Source organism: Typopeltis vanoorti, chromosome 15 (genome assembly GCF_054136105.1).
Source record: "Typopeltis vanoorti isolate ZY-2024b chromosome 15, IOZ_Tvanoo_1.0, whole genome shotgun sequence".
Taxonomy (NCBI): Eukaryota; Metazoa; Arthropoda; class Arachnida; order Uropygi; family Thelyphonidae; genus Typopeltis; species Typopeltis vanoorti.
The window spans coordinates 63,014,347-63,027,230 of record NC_143563.1 but is presented as its reverse complement, the minus strand read 5'-3'; the positions used below and the strand labels follow the sequence as shown (position 1 = coordinate 63,027,230).

General features: G+C 34.3%; 1 protein-coding gene across 1 annotated transcript in view; it reads left to right on the top strand.

Annotated features, from left to right (window-relative positions):
* Positions 1–307: 307 nt before the first annotated feature.
* LOC150098812 (serine protease 33-like) overlaps positions 308–12,884 on the top strand; it is a 47,537-nt gene continuing 34,960 nt past the window's right edge. Inside the window, exon 1 of the mRNA XM_090405319.1 lies at positions 308–670. The gene's annotated coding sequence lies outside the window, so the exon portion shown is untranslated. The remainder of the gene's footprint in view (positions 671–12,884) is intronic.

Sequence of the window (12,884 nt, the reverse complement as noted above, 5' to 3'; positions counted from 1 at the left end):
ATGCTCGCGTGTCCGGGTGGAGCATTAAACCCCCAGGATAAGAAGAGACCCACTTATTTACAATTTCCACGTACAACGAGAGATAACCGCCTACTGAATATCTCGGTTATAACTTGAAAACGACTTGGCTTTTTCTCTCTCTCTCTCTCCGATCTGTCTATCCGCTCTCTATCATTCGTTGATATGGACGTTACGCTTAGCGTTGCATACGAGTGACGTCATTAACCTCCGATCGTCTGCTTAGGAGTCAGCTCGTTACGCCTCTTCTCACAGCGTCTTCCGACGCAAGTAACGCAATAGTTTCTCCCTCCCTTCTATCTTTTTTCCCCCTCTATCTCTCTTTCTTTCTTTCCAAGTGTCGTGGTATTGGGAGTAAGAACGGCCTCATTACACCTCCCCAGAGTGTGTTCTCCCTGCTGACAGGAAGAAGAGACTATAGCAGGAAAGAGACGGTTGGCAGTGCAATGTGAAGTTGCTAGTGTTCTTTGCCTCTTCCACGCGGGGCTCCAACATCCCTACTGAAAGGACTGACCTGATTTCGCACAGTCTACTAGGTAGTTTCGACACATGTGTTTCACGGGGTGTATTTAGAACGGCATCAACATTTCTAATGCTTCGCGTTTGATGAACTGTGCTCCTCAAGTTCGGACAGGAAGTCTTGTCCATTTAGGTAAGCAGTGTTTTCTAATGTAATTTGAACTATTTATTAAGATGGATGTCTTAATAAATAGTTCGAGCTTTTAAAAAGAAAGAAATTATTATTTCATTTTTGGGATAGATACAATACCGGATTGTACTTACATTTACATAAATGTCAACGATGTCAATATCCATTATTTTACAGTTTAGTGATTACTTTCTTGACTATCAAGAAGTATGCGTAGACCAATATGAGATTGAGATCGACAGAAATAATTCCACGAAGAAAGTCTCAATGTCGATTCTCTTGATAGAAAGATTTTTCTCGCATTACTCTAAATTAAAACTTTCAGCTGGTACTGAAAGTTTTAATTGTTGGTATTGATTTTATCCTTGAGGATAAAAATGTTTAAAGATATCTTCTGTTATTGGTTTCTTTCCCATTTCTAAGTACTCTAATAGGAAATCAATCGCAGAGAACTGATCACCAACTTATGACCTCCGAGATATCTTTGAAGTCACGGTTCTAATTTATTTCAAACTCATTTTAAGGTAGGATTAAAATAATTCCAAACATTCAAACATTTCTACAGTTTTGGAGCTAAATCACCATTATTTTGATGACCATATATCTCGTCATCTGAAAGTAACGTCATGGTTTAAGGTATTAATTATTCTTAATTTTTTTATCTCGTTTTAATGATTATTCATCCCATCTCATGAGTAGAATTTTCAAATTATTCATAAATCAGTTCTCACAAAGATTTACTACCAGCTTATTTAATTAGTCTTAAAAAAAACTTCACTTACGAGTAGAGGAGTATAAGAGAATCGGGACTTGGCTATCAAAGAAAGACGGCAGCAAGTCAGGAAGCGTAAATTTTGTAAACAGTACACATCAATCTTTCTTAAAAGTATGATCCAAAGAACCTGGAATTCTAATTCGATCAAGTATTCCAAAATTCCAGTAATGCGAGAATAGTGTCAGTCTATCCCTGTTTACAAGCATTTTGAAAAGTACTTTAACCTCTTCTTGTAATTGCCAGCAACAAGATAATATCAATACACTTTATAAATACATGCCACAGGCAGCGCTATTTCTGATTCACCCGAATGAGCACCAAGGCCAGGTCGCATATTTACCTTTTAGAGGGTACTTCTGAAACACAGTCACTAGAATGCAGGAATAGTGCGTCATACTTTGGAAGACGAAGGTATTGATAATGAACAGAATAATGCAGCAATACTGGTTTAGAAATCTGTTTGATGAAAGACGTTATTATAACTCAAATAAAGTGATATTTTCTTAAATATTTAAGAAATATTAAATAAATGTTTGATAAGCTGTGCACACATATTTCACTCAAACAAACCACAGTATTATGCTTTAGTTTTATAATAACATGACATAATTTTTCATCTTGACGGATGTTGTGCAGTATAGATGGAACTGAAATAATCTGTGGTATCCTTTTGAATAACATGGAGATGCATTATTTTCATATACTGAACTACATTCAGAATTACATTGTGGAGGAAAGAAATGTGTTTAGGAATTTTGGTGTTAATATGCGACTGATTGTATATGAATCGCCAACATTCATCAAATGTGGAGCATGTGAAGTAGAACAACCCATGGTAACTGTGAACATACAGATTGGACTATTATCGTACTGCTTATCACATCTAAGTACGGGAGTAAGCGAAAGGTAACATTCGCTGTATATCCCTATTATAATATTCTATAGAGCGAGAGATAATTTCGTCAAGATGTATTAAAGAGACAATTCACAAGTACAAACTTTCTGGCTTGCATGTTAAATTTGTTCCATATAAGCTCCAGAAATTATGACGATGCTTAAAAGTGATCTTTTAAACTAAATTTTCGAATATAACATGGAGGGAGTTTTAATAGTATAAGCAAAGTTGTTTGTGACAGAAAGAATAAAGGATTATCCGTATTGGAGAAGACTACAAACAAGAAAGAAACAGAATCAGTGAAACAGTCCTTACACCTTAAAGAACATCAACGAATTAACAAGCAAACGCTGTACCGAACTAGGAATATCCATGTGCAACCTGCACAAAAAATCTGAATTTTTATCCCTACCCACATAAGTTTGTTATTGTGTGATCGAGATATGGAGTGGAGACAAGCTTGTGAAAATTTCCCTTAATAACGAATGTGCAAATTACTGCGGCAATCATTTCAGAAATATTTATTTTGAAATGAAGAAAATTCTTACTTTTTCCCAAGAAGTCGAGAATAATCCTGTCCCTGTTGACATACCGCAGTTAGCACGAAGATCTTATTTCTTCACCGTATCTGTGACATAACCTAGTTAAATACAGATATTCCTGGAATGGTTTGTTACACAACTGAATAATCCCAGTATCAGTATCCGAGATGAATTCTGGTTTCAGTAGGATGGTATACCTCTGCCCTGGTAGTTCGAAAATACCTCAAACGGAACTTTTCAGAAAAATGAACTGATGGGACCGGGGGGGGGGGACAGAAACAGAACCTGTTCCATTTCACTGGCCGTACGTAGCCTTAAAACTTTCAACCTGTGACAATGAACTGTGGGGGGTATCATTAAATAGGATGTGCCAAATGACAGACCATACACCCACACACACACACACACACATACACACAACACACTTAGAACTATTCATCATGTTCTTTTTCAGTACTTAATTTCCATATGCTGGGTAACTGTCTTATTCCTTAGGTAAAAGGACTTTTTAGACTGCATATGTTTTTAAAATATATTAATATATTAATCAAAAATATCGATATGTAATACGTAATACATAAGAAGGTATTTTAGTTCATCTAAAATTGATATTTTAAATGAACCATTGACTTAAAAAAAATGATGAAAAATGATCTTAACGAAAGTTTATTGCTAGGGTCTTCTCACTTATAGAAGAATGGCCATGGGTGAAGTTAATGGTTCAAATTCATCAACATAAAGATGAACGATACATCAAGCAAATTTATTCATAGAACAGAAACTCGACAAAATGCAAGAACGATTACATGCAGACCTTGTTGTCACAGTCTCATTTCTTGAAATTGACATGCTGTATACGATTCTGTCAATCGGATAGCAGAAACAAAACGTACCGGTGTTGCAAATTACCGTCGGGAAGTATTCTGCTTGGTTGACCCAATAACAACAACAACAAACAAACAAACAAAATAAAAAAAAAAATAAACTCATGGAAACAACCTGAGTTCCAACTAACTCTTTTTTCCCGTCTCATTTGTAGCGTTTTTCCCCCTCATTTACATCTCACCCATCATCAACTGAAAATGGTCAAGTGATGTGAGCAGCCGTTATTCTACATCATGTGTCAATTGTTAAATATAATAGTTAAATTCAGTGAGAATTAATCTTTCGGATACCCAAAACTTATAGTGTAAATTCTAATCTTGAATTATCATCATTATCATCGTGAAGAAATCTAATTTATTACCTATTTTCGATAATAAAAGGCAATTGCCTTTATTACCGAAAACCTGGTTTTCCCTTTCGGTCGTTTCCGACCGTAAGCGACTTTGTAGACATTTCCCACAAAGTATTTCTGGTGAGATTTTTACAGGGTATTCACCGTTGCTTTCCCCAACCCCCAATTTTATCCGGGATCGGCATATGGCTGGGACGTATTCACGACTGTAATCCATGTGTGTTCACGGAGCCGGTTTGCCTGTTCTGGGGGACAAAATACCCGAGTTTCCGGGTTAAAAAAAAAAAAAAAACCTAACTCACTAACCGGCTATCTCACCTTTAGTAGAAAGAGACCACATAAAGGTTCCTCATGTCGCTGACAGGAATCGAACCGAGGTCTCTCCGACCCAATGGCTTCGTCTATACTGACTGAGCTGCGGAGGCTCTTTACCGAAAACGGGAATTTTGCCTCATTTCCAATCTGAAAGGTCGGCAAGCTAATTTGTTTTGAGCTATTCTTGTACCATTAAATCCAAATTGACGGTAAGGGGTGAGAAAGGAAGCAAGAGAAGGAAACCTAAGCTATGGATCTAGGAAAATCATTTAAAAAAATAAATAAATAAAAAGAAGTGTGCGACACTTACTACTATACAAAACAAAACGGGAAAAAATAAAATAAAATAAAGCTTATTAAAAATTCATTCTCACGTGAATTATGATGAGACTTGTATAAAGTAATAAATAGGGGCACATATATATATATATATATATATATATATATATATATATATATATATATATATATATATATATATATATATATATATATATATATATATATATATATATATATATATATATATATATATATATATATACATATCGGATACAACAGATGATAGGATTTCTGTACAACCTAAACGCATTCACACACATCCATGCCCATGATAGGATTCGAAACTACAACTTATTTGGAGAACGTATATATTATCCACTCGGCCAACCAAGCCCGTATAACTATATGGCTATATGTTTTTTTATGAAGGCTCTGAAATAGTTTTAGAGATTACAAGCGAGCGCTAAACTTGTTAGGTAATTAATTTTTTTTTCCATTAGAGACTGACAGTTCTAGTAGATTGATTTTAACAGCTGAAAAGTAGATTCTACAAAACAAATTCAGCTACCTTTAATCCAAGACCACTCCGATTTAATTATATATTCTTCTTAACTTATGGTAGCTCAGTCGGTATCAACGATGTCCTTTGGTTGGAAAGACCTGAATTCGAATTCTATTTAGGACGAAGAATCTTTATAAGAATTTGAAATGATGGAGTCGCAATCTCAAAAAGAGATGGCAGGGATACACGCAATTAACAGACATAATACGCTTGCTCATAGCCCTAGTTACATCGTATAAAAACAACCCAACCCTTAATTTATGGCTCCTAGATATTTGTAGCAAAAACATATGAACATAATGGAAGAAAGTTTTCAAAATTGATGGTAGTTTAGACATCACAACAGTACTACAAATTCGAATAGTTACTTATTTTCCAGAGAGTGGAACCGATACTACAGAATACCAAATTTTAAGTATAAAAAAGAAACAAATAAAAAAATACATCGTGATGTATTAATTATATATTTCACGCTGAAAGATGCTATTGATATTCGTCATTATATAAAAATTATACTGAAAACTAGTTACGCGGGAAAAAAAAGAATTATTATTTATTTTTCTAATGTGGAGAATAGGAAGTGCTTCTCGAAAAGCTTTTCCACTTTCATCTGAAACGCCTAACTCAACCTCCAAATGGATTTTCCCTGATAGAAATGGGTTCTAACCAACCACGGGCATTGGAGGCTCAGAATCAATACAGATACGTTTCTTCACCTTCACAATTATTAAGACAACGTATAACCAATGTGTTCTGTGCTGTTTTGAACTATTTTAGAATTTGGATAACCTTATCAACAAGAAGTTCCAAAAATGTGTACTCGCTTCACACGTTGAAAAAAAAAAGTATTTGTAATGTTTAAGTGCACATATATTCTCAAAATAAATAAATAACAATGAAGACGAATATTAATAAAATTTACGGAGGATCTACCATATTATTATGCATATTATTAGACATCACTAATTGTTGTGTTCTCACTTCTTACGATAAATGAAGTAACCTGAATGAACATATGATTCTCTTCTATTCTTTAGTACTGAATTTATCATTCTAATATTATTATTTTAAATTTATTTTGTTTGGTGAGATGTCCAAATTAATTACAGTTTTTCGAAACCCGTTTGCAATCTTCAAAAACTATAAATATATCCATTAATTCTTTTTTAATTGCTTCAACTTCCGTTACAGTTCCGTTAAGTCTCCATAATACTTCGAGGAAGTACTTATTTAGGGGGAAGAGCAGGATGATATTTTAACCTGTAGAAGAAATACGAGGCAAAAATAAAATTCCCAAATTACACCCATTACATAACGCCAAAATACAGCATAACACATGCAAAATGTAACTTCATTGTATTTTAGTTCACCACCGGACAATTATAAATTATATTACCAGTAAACTACTTTTTCTATGTAAAATCATAAAATAAGACCAATTACATGCATAAAAATAAAACTCAGCATTAAAACGATAATATCCTGTTTAACTGGAAAGTAGCACTGCCTACTTAATTAGGTAAACTACTCTTGTTTACGTTTTTTTAAAAAAAAGGACAAACCCAGTTTAATTGGAGTTCAAGTGCCTGAAAAGTCTTTCTAAAATGGACTAATAAAAATATTTGTCATTATTTATCCTATTTAGTTGATATTAAGTGCATTTACTGCATATTGTCAGTACTATTAATAGTTAGTAAGTAATTAATTTACTATACTATGATTGCATAGTTGATTAATAAATTTTTATATTGAACAACACACACACACACACACAGAAAGAGAGAGAGAGAGAGAGAGAGAATAATAAAATCTACAATAAATTAAAAATGCAAACTAAATATTTAAAGTGTAATTATTTTGTCGGTCTTAATGCAAAATCAGGAATATTTTAGGAAGTCGAGGTAAATATCAAACCTCACATAACAAGTGTATAGCGTGTGCGTCGGTGCGAGCGTTTAAATCATGAGTTTTAAATTAGTGATGCACAGAAAGATTTATTGCCCTCTGCCAGTCTCTTTCATTGTAAACCCTCTGGGTGGCCAGGCATGTCCACGTAACCTCTGTTGCGTGATTAGGGCGTGATATTGCGACCTAGGAGATTTTTCGCCGAACATTTCACTATGAAAAGAAATAGAAGTAAGTACTGTACAGTATTAAGTGCGAGGACAAACACACACACACACACACACACACACACACACACACACACACACACACACACACACCACGAGTAAAAAACAATGTTACTATATTAATATTGCGGAAGTAAAACAGACTTAAGTTTTTCATCCTTGATAATCATTTTGCAGTAAACCGACTCAGAATTGCCCATTGCCGGCCTGGGTGGCTGAGTGTATCGTATCATCGCTTTTTCAACAACGCGAGCGGTGGGTTCGAATCCCGCTGTGGCACGGATAGTCTGAAAGTCACCTTGCCTGTTTATGCTGTAATCAGCACAGAATGGAATGGAAAAGATCATGTTTATATTTTCAAGCAAGATTTCCAGTTTCTCTAACCTTGAAGCTGTCACGGTGCTTTTATGTATTAAGTTTACATTTCATAAGTGGGATTACCATTAAAAAAAAAAAACACAACTATAAGTTGTGCTATTTAATTACGTTAAGAAGATGTGGAAATAAAATAACCGGAAAAAAATAGAAAAAATCTTTAGTCCAATCTGTTCCAAACGCGGGGGTGGTGAAGCAAACAGGGGTATCCGAAATTTTTGGATACTGACTAGCGATTTTTATTTTATTTATTTATTTTGCAATATCAGTATTTCATTCTGTGAATTCTTTTAGGAAAAGATGATAATGGTAATTATTTTTGCGCTGTTTTCATCATCCTAAGGTATACGCATCGAAGTTTTTTAATAACTAAAGGTGAAAAATGCCACACCGTCGAGTACTCCAGTTACTTAACAGATTAACAAATATCTCTTAAAAATAAGTTACAGTATCTAATGTAGCATTTTAATTCCATAACTCAGTAAAAAGTGAACGAGATTTATTTTTATCAATCTCATCGACTCTTTATTCACACAACAAACAAAAAATTAGTTTCAGTAATCGCATTCTAAAATGCCTGAGATAGATTTCTATCCGCATTTCCTGACGGGACATCAGACTGCTAAAACAAGCTCGGTCACTATGGTGGCAGAAAACTCATGAGTGGGGTTGAAAGTTTTCTCTTTCCGAATTAACAGACTCGGGTTTCTGAAAGTATGAAAGAGCTTACCAATAGGATACTTTAGAAAATTAGCGTAATGCGTTGACACGATGACTAAAATCGCTAGGTTTATTTATCACATCAAGACATATCAGATCTTGAACAACTGCATTTTCTAACCTGATTAGGCAAGAAGATAGCGTCTCCCTTTTTCATGCTATAAGCAGTGGGTTCGATTTCCACCTGTGGCACAGGTGTTTGTGTGGGTAGTCAGTATCATCGACCAGTGTTTGACCATCGTCCCTGCTTATGACAGGTGTCTGAAATAACTTTTTTAATCCTAGAGACCTTCTATTTTTTTAAATCTGATCTGACTAAATATTTATTTAGTCAAACCAGACTTAAATCCATCGAATCGGATACACTATCCGTCTTTTGTTCTGTGTGCCACGAATAGCATTGTTACTCTCAGAAATAAAAACTATCCAGTTATTCCAAGTATATCAGAAACTTCAGAAACTCACTTATTAATTATAAATGCCGATCTTGTATTGGACTTGAAACTCATAGCAGAATCTTTACAACAGCAGCGTGTCTTTAACTTTGAGCCTCGTTGTATCCAACCATATTTTCGAGAACGCCGTTCGATTTTGCTTCTTAACATTTTTTAATTTAATTTAATTTTATTTTATTTTATTTTTTTCATTTCATGGTTCAAGAGCACTGCAGGTTTCGGGATCAATTTAAACGTTGTTTACAGATTATAATTACATCATTAAAATTCCATGCATAATTAATAGTGCGTTAAATGTATATATGAAGTTTATGTAATCAACCTAAATATTTCAATAAAATTTTAAAGGAAATATCTTCACGTCGTAACAAGCAGCTGTGGAGTCGTTTCTAGGTCATATGTCCTGACTATATAAATTATTAACTTTTCCTTTCCAGCAGTTGAAGTCAATTTAGGGTAACTGTTGCAATAACAGATGATGTGTATAAAATAGCTTAAACAGTTTATGCCAACATTCCCTGCTTACGAGGTACTAACTGAAGTCGTGTAAATTTCCTGTTCCATCAAACCTGGAATTTAGTCGCAAAATTGGTTCACCCAAATTTTCACTTACGAATTTGGGTGACCAAAAAATAATAAATAAATTCCTTTTTATTTATACATGCTATAAATTTATACCATATATTTGTTTTCTAATTACATTTTATTCATTACATTTTAATATTTTAAATTATTGAAAATGTTTTATTTAGTTCAATACTGCGAATTCGTCTCAATAATCTAAATTTTACTCTAACTACATTTGTTAAATCGTTTAGCAAAATCCCAGCTGTTAAAATAAATTGATTTCGATGTTTCGCTTTCATATATATGCAAAGAAACGCCTTTTCATTCCGCTAAGTAGTTAGGCGGTACTCTTTTTTTTTTTTTTCAGTCCTAATTTTCAGAAATATTCACTGACACAGCCTAAGAGAGCTTTTCTGCCACATGTTTAGTAACTAGTCTCGTACATCCTGTCATGTACAAAACTTGTGATTAAACGTTTCTCTTTCTGATTACGTTATATGTGGTTCTCGCCTGAAAAATAATGATGGACATTTCACACCGCGGAAACCACAAGTCAGGAATGTTACCAAGAGACTACAAGCACTGAATGATAATAAATTTAATATGCATATATAAACAGTGTTTACGTAAAGCATCCATGGTCAATTTATGCATAACTCCAGATCTTTTTTTTTTTTTTTTTTCATTCAAATAGCAGGAAACCGGACACAATATTTCGAAGCAAAAAAGAAAAACATAATGGGGTTCGGATGAAGGAGATTTAAAATATTAAAAAGTTTTGGATGCCACACATTATGCTTTTTTTTACTTTACTTTTAGCGAAACTTTAATTACTTTTTAATTACACAGATTATATATATATAGAACACAAAAAATCATTTGATTAAGTGCATGATATGATGGTATTGGATGCAGGGGTATAGTCGGGCCAGGGCGACGCCCTGGCTCGACTTGGTACTTTTTTAAAACTATCAAAAATTTTAAATGCATTATAATAAATCATAAGAATTATAATAATGAGACTTATAATGCATTTCCAGCTTTCGGTCAAAAAATAGCAGCTTGCCGCTCTTGTCATTTTTTTCAGAAAACAAGGCAATATCTCTGCCATATGGCCGTCGCAATAATAATAATAATAATAATAATAATAATAATAATAATAATGGCGCACTTCGTGCTCTGGATTTTTTTTTCCAAGGTAGAGCCCTGGCACTATTTCTTTTAGGACTACACCCCTGATTTGATGACTGGCAAGTCAAAGTGCATGAAATTGCTGAGAATATAGGCTTTTCAAAAGGATATATTTTGCATGAAGAATTGCAAATGAAAAAGCTTTGCGAAAGATGGATGCCGCGCTTGCTCATAGAAGATCAAAAACGCACTCGCATGAAAATCTCTGAACAGTGCTTGGAGCGTTTTAACAAGAATAAAACTTTGATTTTGTGCATCGATTTATTACTATGGATGAGACTTGGATTCACCATTACACACCAGAATCCAAACAGAAGTCAAAACAGTGGAGAGAAGCCGGTTTTTCTGCGCTAAAGAAAACAATGTCGGTTCCATCAGCAGGAAAGGTCATGACATCAGTGTTTTTGGATGCTAAAGATATTTTGTTTATTAATTATCTTGAAAAGTGGAAAACAATAACCGGGGAATCGATCTTTTAACCAGACTAGAAGAAAAAATTCGTGAGAAAAGACCCGGTTTGCAGAAGAAAAAAATCATCTTTCATCAGGACAATGCACCTGTCCACAATGGTGTTTTGGCAATGGGAAAATTAAGGGATCTGCACTATGAATTGTTGGAATATCCACCCTATTCCCCAGATTTGGCTCCCTCTGACTTCTATCTCTTTCCAAAACTAAAACTCTTCCTCGCTGGTCAGTTTTCAGATTCGAAGAAAAGTGTTTTTCTTCGAATCAAGAGGTGATGGCAGCTGTAGAGGAGTATTTTGCAGATCTTACCGAGAACCACTACAGGGACGGAAAATAATGGCACTCCAGCATCGCTAGAATAAATGTATTAGTCTTAAGGGAGATTATGTTGAAAAATAAAAATAATTTTGAAATTATAAATTCGTTTTTTCATTGTTAGGCCGAGAACTTTTCAAACTACTCTCGTATCGCATTATTTAATTACGTGTGTTCTTCTGACCGGTTTTCCTTTTTAGTGGAATGAAAATTAAAGTTTATGAGATGGGAAAAACTCCAGTATAATATATACTGGAGTTTTTCCCATCTCATAAACTAATTCAGCTCCAAATTCAGCTCTGACTAATTCGGGTTCCTCGAGTCCTAATCGCGATTTGAACCGAGGTACAAAGAACGTGAACCTTTGAACGACTATTTGTCTTCTTAGATAAAAGAGGAAAACTTAGCATCAATGGTGAAAAGAAAATCAAGAATTTTAATGAGAACTCTACGCAAGAAAAGAGCGAAAATCTGCTGTACAGCTCTGTCATTGGTGAGCACGAGATTGATCTATACAGTACTGTTCTTCTGAGGAGAGGGAAAGAAGACAGATTGGGAAATATTGATTAGATTTTTTTATATTTCTTGTTTAGTATAGTTTATGTTAATTTTCAATAACCACATTAATTAGCATTTTTTTAAAAATTGCATTAGAATAAAGAAATATCATCTTATCGATAAATTTCTGGAACGCTCTTTCCCCCTACCCTCTGAATTTGCCACTTGAATGAGCCATAGAACAAAAACGTACATGTTACTGACATTTCCTTTAAATGGTTGGAGAATTGTCCTTTCTGAAAAAGGATAATGAAAGAAAGAAATATGTTTGTAGGTAGCTACAGTGAAGACGAACTGAGAATGGATTGCCTATAGCTTGTAAAGTTTCCTATATAAAGGGCACGGAGAAGAAGCAGACTATCTCATGGGTTTAATAATTCTTCCCCATTAAGTTGGGGAATCATTAATCAATTGCCTGCTTTCTATTAAGCAGTCTGTAATATTGAAGAAACTTTAGGATGCGTCCCAAAAGCGGTAGTAATATTCCTTATCTGGGTGGATTTGAGATTTGCAGAAGATAATCGCTGTTTAGAACAGAAGCATCCAAATTAGATTTCTCATCATAGTGTTCTTAACGCTGAGGTAGCTATGGGTGTAATATGCTTAAAGCGGAAGAAATCAGAAGTTATTGGCATCTCAACTTACATGAAAAGGAATGGATTATTTTTGTATAAAACAAGGCACGATAAAAATTTGGCAGGATTGGATTGGATTATTTATAATTACGCTCAAGCAACTAAGGCTATAAGGCCAGTATATTGTATTTGCCTGTTTTTCAAGATAAAAAGTCCTTCCATCTTCGAATGAGACTCTTCCAGTTGAAAAGATA